Source organism: Diorhabda sublineata, chromosome 6, assembly GCF_026230105.1.
Source record: "Diorhabda sublineata isolate icDioSubl1.1 chromosome 6, icDioSubl1.1, whole genome shotgun sequence".
In the NCBI taxonomy this organism is placed as follows: Eukaryota; Metazoa; Arthropoda; class Insecta; order Coleoptera; family Chrysomelidae; genus Diorhabda; species Diorhabda sublineata.
In genome coordinates this window covers 23580907-23590897 of record NC_079479.1, presented here as the reverse complement: position 1 = coordinate 23590897, position 9991 = coordinate 23580907, and positions in this window count along the sequence as shown.

Sequence of the window (9991 nt, the reverse complement as noted above, 5' to 3'; positions counted from 1 at the left end):
ATTCGTCATAATATAAATTTATTATTTTTATAAATACTTTTAAAAATTTGTATATCTTATGCGAGAAAATATGCGTTAAAAGGCAATCGAATCATTATAAATTGGACGGCATTATTCGTCGTTATTTAGATAGATGGAATTCATTGAAGTCCTACTTCAAACTTGGAAAAAAAATGATTATTATACCTCATTAACTTGCTATAACTGAATTTTAAATTATAAAACATAAATAGATGAGTAAAACGTACCTGCCTGGAAGGGAGTTTGGTTTTAACAGGTTACCAGACGTGAACTGAACCCTTTTTGTACCCCATTTGTCTATTTGAACTTCGGTAATCTTTTATATGACGCAAATAATCTTGTCGCCACGAACTATCCTTGACGATTCGGTCATTATCATCCGTTTATCCAGTTTTTTCTGTTTAAAACTACATGCTGAAAAAACTTGACGGAATATTTCTAAACTGGTGTAATTGTAGTTTGGATAATCTGCTACCTTTTCTTGAGTAGCTTTGTCAAGTTATTTCAGGTTTTCTTTACATGTTTTTCGGTTCTGGGAATGATCCACAGCAATCTGTTTCGTGACTACTCGATAAATGGAAAATTTATTTACTCTAGTTTATTCAGCAATTATGATTATGATTGAATTATCAGATTACTGAATATTTTCCTTTTTAAACATTCGAAAATATTTAAAATAACATGTGTATCTAAATGTTTATCATTAAATTCATACCTGACTTTATTCTCACTACAATTTCATTGTCTTATTCGCCCAAGCCACGCCATTGCTTATCGCAAACTGTCTTGCAGATATATTTTAAAGAAACTGTATACATACGCCTTCCGACAGCTTCGGCCAATAGAAATGCATTTATATTTGCTATTCTATGTTTAGATTGGTAAACGGTGGAGATTATGAGTCCACGTGGACTGACGGTTTGTTAGATATTCACCGAATTTTATACGGGTAGTAAGCATTATTTTTCATTATTTAATTTGTTATGAGTGCCGCAGGTATTTATGAAATATTGATTGTTCCTCGCATAACTGTCTTCTGCAATTGATATTGAAAGAACTATACCAACTGTTACTTTATGTTTGTAAGTCAAATTTATTCATTCTAATATTTAGATTGATTTATTTGTTACGAATTGATGTTGATCTAATTATTAAAACGAGAATATCATTACAAACATTACTGAAGTTGAACTTACCGCATGTGTACGTGAGGTGTGTTACGTTGAGAGGTTATTGAAACTGATTGTTGTTCATATATCAAATACTTCATCTAGGTACTAAATCAAAAAAAATTATCCACGAGTGTACTATTGTACATTATATTACAAAAATGGGCATCATGAGCTACTTATGTCGACGAAAAACATCGAAGCAAACAAAAAACTAATAGTGCGTGATTCGAACTCATTCAAACCCTAGAGCTTTGTCGCTAAGCTATAGAGTATACCATAATACTGTTAACTTCCAATATCAATTGCAGAAGACCGTTATGCGAGGAACAATCAATATTTCATAAATACGCCTGGCACTCATACCAAATTAAGAAGTGAAAAATAATGTTTACTCCCTCCCCGTATAAAATCGTAAACATAAATGCATTTCTATTGGTCGGAAGGCGTATGTACACAATTTCTTATAATATACCTGCCAGAGACAGTCTGCGATAAGCAGTGGCGTAGCTAGGTGAGATTTATTAAATTTATAAATTTCTTTGAATAAGTGAGATATAAGAATGCAGTTGCGGTTTCTCTTGATGGGCAGCACTACCAATTACGGGTTGTGGCCCCTTCAGAATCTTCAGAATCTCGTTTTTGATGTCTCCTTCTTCCTGGTCTACAGCCAAGTGTAGGGATTAGTCTGTGACTTAGTTCTTTTCACAGTACAGAAAATCCCTAGCTCTAAGTGTTCATTTTTCTGTTTTCGATTGTGAATTTATAAATATTTTATAATTTGATAGTAAATCTCAGCATCACACTCTTGGTCACACATATGTTGCTTATTATTGACGGCAGATATGGAAAGCTGTTTACCCTCTGGAGATCATCGCATAGATTGGTCTTGTTTACTATGTTAGGCTTAATCACTATTATTATTTGTTTATTTTTTGACTTCCCATTCTCTCGATCTATTCCGTATGAGAGAAGCGTCAAATACAGCAAATATGGTGTATGATGGTGTCATTCCTCCCTCCCATTATAGCTTCACCATAGATGTTGAACAGTGTAGGAGATAGAACAAACCCATGGAAATCTTGATTCATCATCATAGTTCGTGATTGTTAGAGGAATAATCCGGATTTGTAGCCACCTAGAAGTCCTGATTTGACACTATTAGATGGCATTTTCTTCGTTATCTAGCTTATTCTAAGTGGAATTAAAATTTACCTTTTAGTTAAAAATAATGATTTGCTACGTCTTTAAATAATAAATGATTATACACTACAATTTAAGTCGTTTCAAAATTCCGATCATCTTTTTCGATGACTTCGTATTTCGAATTGAGCTATTAACAACGAGAAATATCGATGCAGCTAACAAGATACAGTTATCCTAGAATAATTGCCACTTCTGGTCATGCCACATTTCATCTATTTGGTCCTTGAAATCCCATTTTCCTTTCTCAATTCAAGAGTGCTCAGGACACGTATTACTAGTACTCCTATAAAAATAACGAGACATGTAACGAGTTGGCAACGTCGAAATATTTTTTATGCACACCTTAAATTGCGTGGGGGCGAGAGGTCACAAATGATCAAACTTGAATTTGATGGAAGCCAGGTCCAGATGTGTGAAATATAATACTCGATATTGGCAGAATTCCGGTCCACTGTCATATAGTGCATGTCGAAGAGGAATATTTCAACTGATACAGGGTCTTTTATGAGTATAGAATATGATAAAATTTGTTTTTATAAACCGTCTGAATAAACTTGTGTAATAAACAGACATTTTCGTATGAATGAGGTCTCTTAAATTGAAAGTACTAAATTCCTTGAAATGGGAGTTACATATTGCCGCCTTATCTCAAAAATTAAGTTCTTCCTGCTTTGCGCTGAGATCAGTTTCCAAAGAACTGAAGTTATCCATCTCCTCAACAGTCTACTATGCCCTTATTGAGTCGCATCTCCGATATGCCCTTTCCTTCTGGGGTACTAGAGGTGCGACTCAATTTGAGCGAATCTTCAAAGTACAAAGAAGAGCTGTTAGTTACTTACTCGGACTAAACATCGAGGCTCACTGCCGGGACCTCTTTAAAAGATTAAAAATTCTGACTCTTCCTTCCTTATTCATCTTTGAATCCGTTTGCCTAATTCGTAAGCACGCTTCTCCAATTTCAGAAAGATCGTTGCACGGCTATCCATTTAGGAACGCGGAGCACGACCTTTACCTATCTACTCCACGTTCAAAATTAGTTAAAGGCTCGATATTTTACAATGCAAAAAAATGCCCAATCACATGCCAATTAAAATCAAATCGATATCATTTTTTCCCGCATTTCGCAATAATTTTATTGCATATTTACTGGAAAGTGACTTCTACTCTGTAAACGACTGTTCTAATAATAAAATTCATTTCAGGGAATGCTGCATACTGGTTTAATTTGGCTATGGACTTATATACTAATTAATCGTTTTCTTCTGTATATTGAAATTTTATTTTATTTGTTTCATCTTTATTTGGGTGTTTCTAGGTTTGTTTTTTAGTTTTTACAAACTTTTGTCTTCAAATTGTAACAATTTTTTCGCAAGCAAAGAATTTATCTTTCTCTCTTAAATCAAATGAGCGTTCCAGATCACCTACTGGGAAAGTACCGCTGTAGACAAAATAAAAGATATGATGAGTAGATGCATCCATCCACAAAGAGGTGTAGAACAAGGTTGTGTTTTAGCACCTAAGGTGTTTAACATTTGTGGTGATGGGTAGAATTCTTGTTGTGGGAGAGCAAATATTAAACTCACGCTACGCTGATGAAACCAGCATATTTGCTACAACGGAAGAGGAAAAGCTCATACATAACCTAGAACTAAGGAGCGCAAATATATTGATTCATTTGAAATGTGTTGCTACAGGAAATTATTTAGAATATCCTGGATTACGAAGAGAAGTAACTGGAAAAGTTAAGTATAACCACCATTATGCAGGTAGCTAGACGATGACAATATAAACGGACTTATAGTGATGGGAGAAGTACAGGGAAGTAGAAATAGAAACCTATCGACTTATCGCTTCATGGACCATGAATCGTTTCACCGGGCTGAAAATCGAGAAATATGGAAGAAGATAATATAAAAGGGAAAAGAGACATTCCAAAGAGTCATGATCCTCATGACTGAGAAAACGAGCAGAGAGAGAAACATCAAAATCTGATTACAGATCGGTCAACATAGCTTTGCCTCTAAGATGCGCAAACGATAAACAGAGAGGAGTTAATGTGCGACAAAGACTGACTTCGTCCTTTCACCGGGAAGTCCAATCGATAGAAGAATTTTAGTCGAAACCGTTGATTGAATGCAGTACCTGAATCAACGTCGAATTAAATTTGGTATCGGTTGACGATAACGATAAAACAGTAGAGGATAGGAACCCCAACATCCTTATTCATTAGCAAATAGAATATAATTAAAGGAATTATGCATAATATGATAATCACTAGAGAGTATTTATTGTAGTTGGATTAAGAGTCACAACACATAGTGTTCTACCTGATTGTATGTTCTATACTGTGATCCTAGTCAAAATTAATTTAAATAAAAGTTGAGGATTAAAACATATCAGATTATATGCAAGTATTTTGGCAAAATGGATAACCTTTAAATTGATGATTATGTAATGATTAAATGATTATTTAACAATTTTTAAGAATTTTTTGAGTACTACTGCCTATAGATTATAATACGACTTTTCCCCCACTGTTGACACTTTCTCAGATTGGTTTTCGTCAGGTAGTTCTTCGATTCTAGATAGATTACAATCTTCATCTTTCTGTTCTGATTCAGTGTCGCTATCATCATCATTTAAATCAATAACCAGATCATCTACGATAATGTCTATTATGGGTTCATTCGTCATGAAGTCGTCCTCAAATTTACCAGAGATTTACCCTGCTCTGGAGAAAATTCTTTGAAAAAATCGTCGCATAACATCGTTGAAATAAAAAAATGTGTGTGTGTGTGTGTGTGTGTGTAGCATGAATATGAGTTTCATCCATGTAAATAATAGGTCGACCCTCTTGTCTGTAGATCCGCATTTTTTTTAAGAATTCTAATCTCAGTAGTCGAATGGACTGGCGCTCTATTAATATTTTTCTATTCGTTTTCACCTTCCTTCATCGAAATCCAAGTTTAAGAATATTTTTCTCAAAGACTTTTTGCAACCCTGATAGTCCATTTCGCGAATGATATTTCTATGAATTACCCTGAGCGTAGGAATTCTTTTTTCTGTGATATGGAAATTAACTAAGCACCTACGTAAAATAGCCAAATCAGCATCATCCATTGTGAGGTTTGAATGTTTCACTCTCTTTTTATTTGGAGTTGAAAACGTATCCTGTTCACCTTCCTATATTTTTTTCATCTTTGATTTAATTTGTAGCCTCTGCTACCCGTTCTTGAACCTTCGATGATAAAAAATAACTATTAGTACATTTTGACTTATTTCTACCATTACTTCTTACTATCGCAAGAGGAATCCTTATTCCATCTGCCGTTGCTTCTGCCTGCATAAATCTTAAAACATTGTTGACAATTTCTCTGCTTTGTCCACTCAGAACCTTGTTTTTCACTTTACTGTTCAAAGGCATTTTCAAAGTAACGAACACAGTATTATCACAACAGTTCACTAAATAATTTCTGCATTGACTGTACTAACCGATGTTGACTGCACGATATCCTCGACATTAATGAGTCTAGCCCCACTTCGCCGACTAGTCTACTGCGCATCCAATTCTCAGAGGCAAAGCTATGTTGGTCGATCTATACGATAACATGAAAGTATTATTAATTTTCGTTATCTGTGCCACAGTCTCTATAGACAATAACTATCCGTCAACTTTGACCACATGGTAATTGCCATCTTTCTTGAAGAGATCAAATATAGTTTAAACGCAAATTTTCTCGTACATGAATCATATTACGAGTATCTTTTTTGCACTCTTATTAATGGTTGACCTACAGTTACGAATGAAGGGTTTGGCATACTTTGCGGTCCCAGTAAATTGGCTTTGACCCAATGAGAAATCGTGAAAATGTTTTTCTTGTTGATTCAACAATTAGGAGAATTATTGAAAGAATGATATTTACAGGAGATTTTAATAAGGGTAGATTAATTGTTTTTTATAATCACATTTTGATGAAAATGAATAAATATTTTATATATATATAAATATAAAAATATTTTATGTTGATACGAGGGCTGCTATATAAGTTTTGAGATAAACAAATAAAAACAAGTATTTAAAATTGTATATGGCCAAGATGAATGTTTCAAGTATCTGTAAACAACTCAAATAGCACTCGTATGACAAATTCTGAGTACGTTCACCATTAAAAATGTCAAACTTAATGATATCAGATTTGACATATTCACATCAGTGCTGCTATATCTAAAAACTTAAACTTAGAAACCCTCGTATTAAAAAATCAATGGATTCCAATATTCAAAAACAAGCAGTAAGGTGAAAGAGGCCTATATAAACTAATAAAAATGAGACTGATGAGGAAGAAACAACATTTGGGGTACTCTATTTGACATAAAATGGTACAGACTTTGAAAAACGTGTTTTTGTCTTCCATAAAATTTTTCAGAAATTTGTTTAATTCTTCCTCGATAATTATTACCAAGTACTCCAACGTTTCGATCAAAATGATAAGATAGTTTTAGGTCACTAAATAAACTGATCGAATCATCTGCATAAAAATATTTCATATAAAATGAAAGTCCACTCCAATAAGTGATATTTTTGTTATGATAAGCTGTAAACCTAACCTCGTATAATAATAGATGCACATCCGCGAATGGCGAAGTAGCATCGACGTCGGCGTCACCGTCTGCACCGCCGTCTAGCTCGCTCACAAGCCGTGCTGCCGCCGTCTCTTCCATGCAAGCGGCGCGGAGTGGCGGGAAATGCCGTCGGAGGAGCACGCGAAGAGCGAGAGGTGAAGTTTTTTAGCACAGTCAAAAATCAAACTAATAAAACAATTACAGAAGTTTTACACACTATTCTCAAACATTTATTAACATTTGGTCGGCTTAAAAATTCAAAACATCATTGAAATTGTAAGATATCGTGGTAATATTATCTCTGGAGACGATAACTTGATGATGCGCGTTTGACAAGCTATTTGTGAATATCGATGTGATTGTAGTAATAAAAAGAAAGTTCGAAATTTCTAAGTGATCTGGAACAACACAACAAAGCAAAGAAATCTATACACGCATAAAAAAGTGTATTGTTCCGTAATGGAGAATATTTGTTTTTATTTGTATATAACTTAAGTAGCAGCTCTCGTATTCACCAAACTTCCCCAGAATAGTTTCCATTGATATTAGAGAAATTAAAGAAAATATGAAAGTTTCAATCTTTAAGGCTGAAATATAACATCACTCAATAAGTCGAGTGACAGACATACAGATGGAGATGCCATTGTCAAATCCATATGACGTTCACAAAGTACCAACTGTCAAAAGACGATGTCTAAAATTTTATGACAGAAAGAAGTGACAACCATTTAAGTGTAACTACTTTTGTTTTTTTCAAAACAATGGATTCAAAACAATTTGCTTCTTGATGAAAACAATTCTGTACAACTCAGCAATGCTTTCAAAAGTGTTATCCGGACTTTACTCCATTGAAAAAAACCATTTGTTATTGGATTACTGAACGTGGGCTTACAGACACCGATAATGATGAATATTCTGGTCGTCCAATTGAGATGGTTACTCCTGAGAACATCAAAAAAGTCCACAAATTAGTTATATCTAATCGCAAATTGAAATTGCGTGAGATAGCTGATGCCATAAATATATTAGAAGGCAGTTATGCATGAGCATTTGACCATGGGAATGCTTTTTCAAAGTGGGTGCCGCGTGTACTCACAGTCTATCAAAACAACAAAGTTTTGATGATTCAGAGCCATGTTTGGCCCTGTTTACACGACATACATCAGATTTTTTGTGTCCATATATGACAAGGGATAAAACATAAATCCATCACTTCACTCCGGAATCGAAACGATCATCATCTAAGTGGAATGCAGCCGGTGAACCACGACCGAAGCGTCCAAAAGCAAAATAGTCAGCTGGAAAGGTTCAGTATTTCGGGATGAGCATGGAATATTGTTCATCGACTATCTCCAAAAGGGAGAGACGATCAATAACGAATACTACATGGAGTTTTTGAATCGTTTGAATGCAAAAATCAAGGAGAAACGCCCTCATATGTCTACGAAAAAACCACTGTTCCACCAAGACAATGCACAGATTCACCAGTCGAAGGCAACGATGATTGAATTGAAAGAGTTATACTTCGAATTGCTTCCTCATCCATTGTGTAATCCAAATCTGGCTCCCAGTAACTACTGGCTATTCTCTGATCTCAAAGAAATATTCGCCGGTAAGCTCAAATGAAGAATTGAAACCTATTTTGAAGCAAAAGACAAATCCTTCTACAAGAACGCATCGAGAAGCATTGGAATGATTGTATTGCTCTTGAAGGAGATTACGTTGAAGAAAAAAATTGATTTTTGGCAAAAAAATGTTCTTCTTAGTTAGTCACGCGACTTATTGATTGATGTGTTATATACTACTGGTGTGAAAGGTAGCAGATCATCATAACAGGAAAATGTCCACAAGTTGCTGACATTGATTATTTATTATTGTGAAATTATTAAAAAATTATGTCACAAAATGAGTAGAGATGTTACCGTGGTTGTTAAAGAGCTTTGAATGATACTTATTTAGTATTATCTATTCAAATCGCAACCACTTTACCAAGCTTGTATATTGGATGTTGGTGATGAATAAATCTTATACGTTATACAAAGTTTTGAAGGAATCTCTTATGAATATTTATTCGTTCACTTTCGGAAAACTATATCGCATCATGAATGTTAACATAGGATCCGTCAGTAACACTATTAAGAAGAATAGATAGCTATAAAGTCCCGTACAAGAAATATCTGAGTATCTGAACATGATCATGACCGCATAATGGACATAAAGAAAAAAATACGAGGTCTATGCGTCATATTAACGTAAATAAGTATCCCGTATGCATATCATCGTCTTAAACATATAGCCTAAATCATTTTAAGAAACCTTTATCAATTTTATCTTTATACTGTATGTGAAAAAACAGGTGGGTCTATTCCAGCAATGTCGAAATCCATGATAGAGAGGTAGTTTCATATCTAACAGCTGCTCGGGTAATTTTACTACGAATATGGATAATCTTTTCTCCTAATTCGTCGTTATTTCAAAGCTAAATCGACGAAAAAGAAAACTCGTTTATGGATAAATCTGGCGACTAAGTTGGGTTAATTTGGGATCCGTATCCGACCTTTTTGGCTCAAGATTAGCTGCCTTAAATCCTCCTCTGACTGTTCAGCCACTCCTTACATTTCTCTGAGCTCTGGTTGAATTTGAACACCAGCGTGGTATCACCAGGGTGATATGATGTGCTGACAATGAATCGGCCATCGCTCCCGGTTGTGTACCTTTTTCTTACGGAATCGCATATTCGATTAATCAGTTTTTTGGTAACTATGGTAAACTGCGGAAACCGCAGACTGATTCATGTTCAGCGCACTGGCCACTTCTCGCTGACTCTGGCCTTGTCGTAATAGGTTGACCGCTTGAGCAGCTGTATCATTTATTGTGTCCATTTTCAGCTAGAATTCTTGTTTGTTGCTAACGGAGATGTGTATCGGTTGACGTGATGGCTAACTGATAGTGGCGAATGAGATAGATAACAT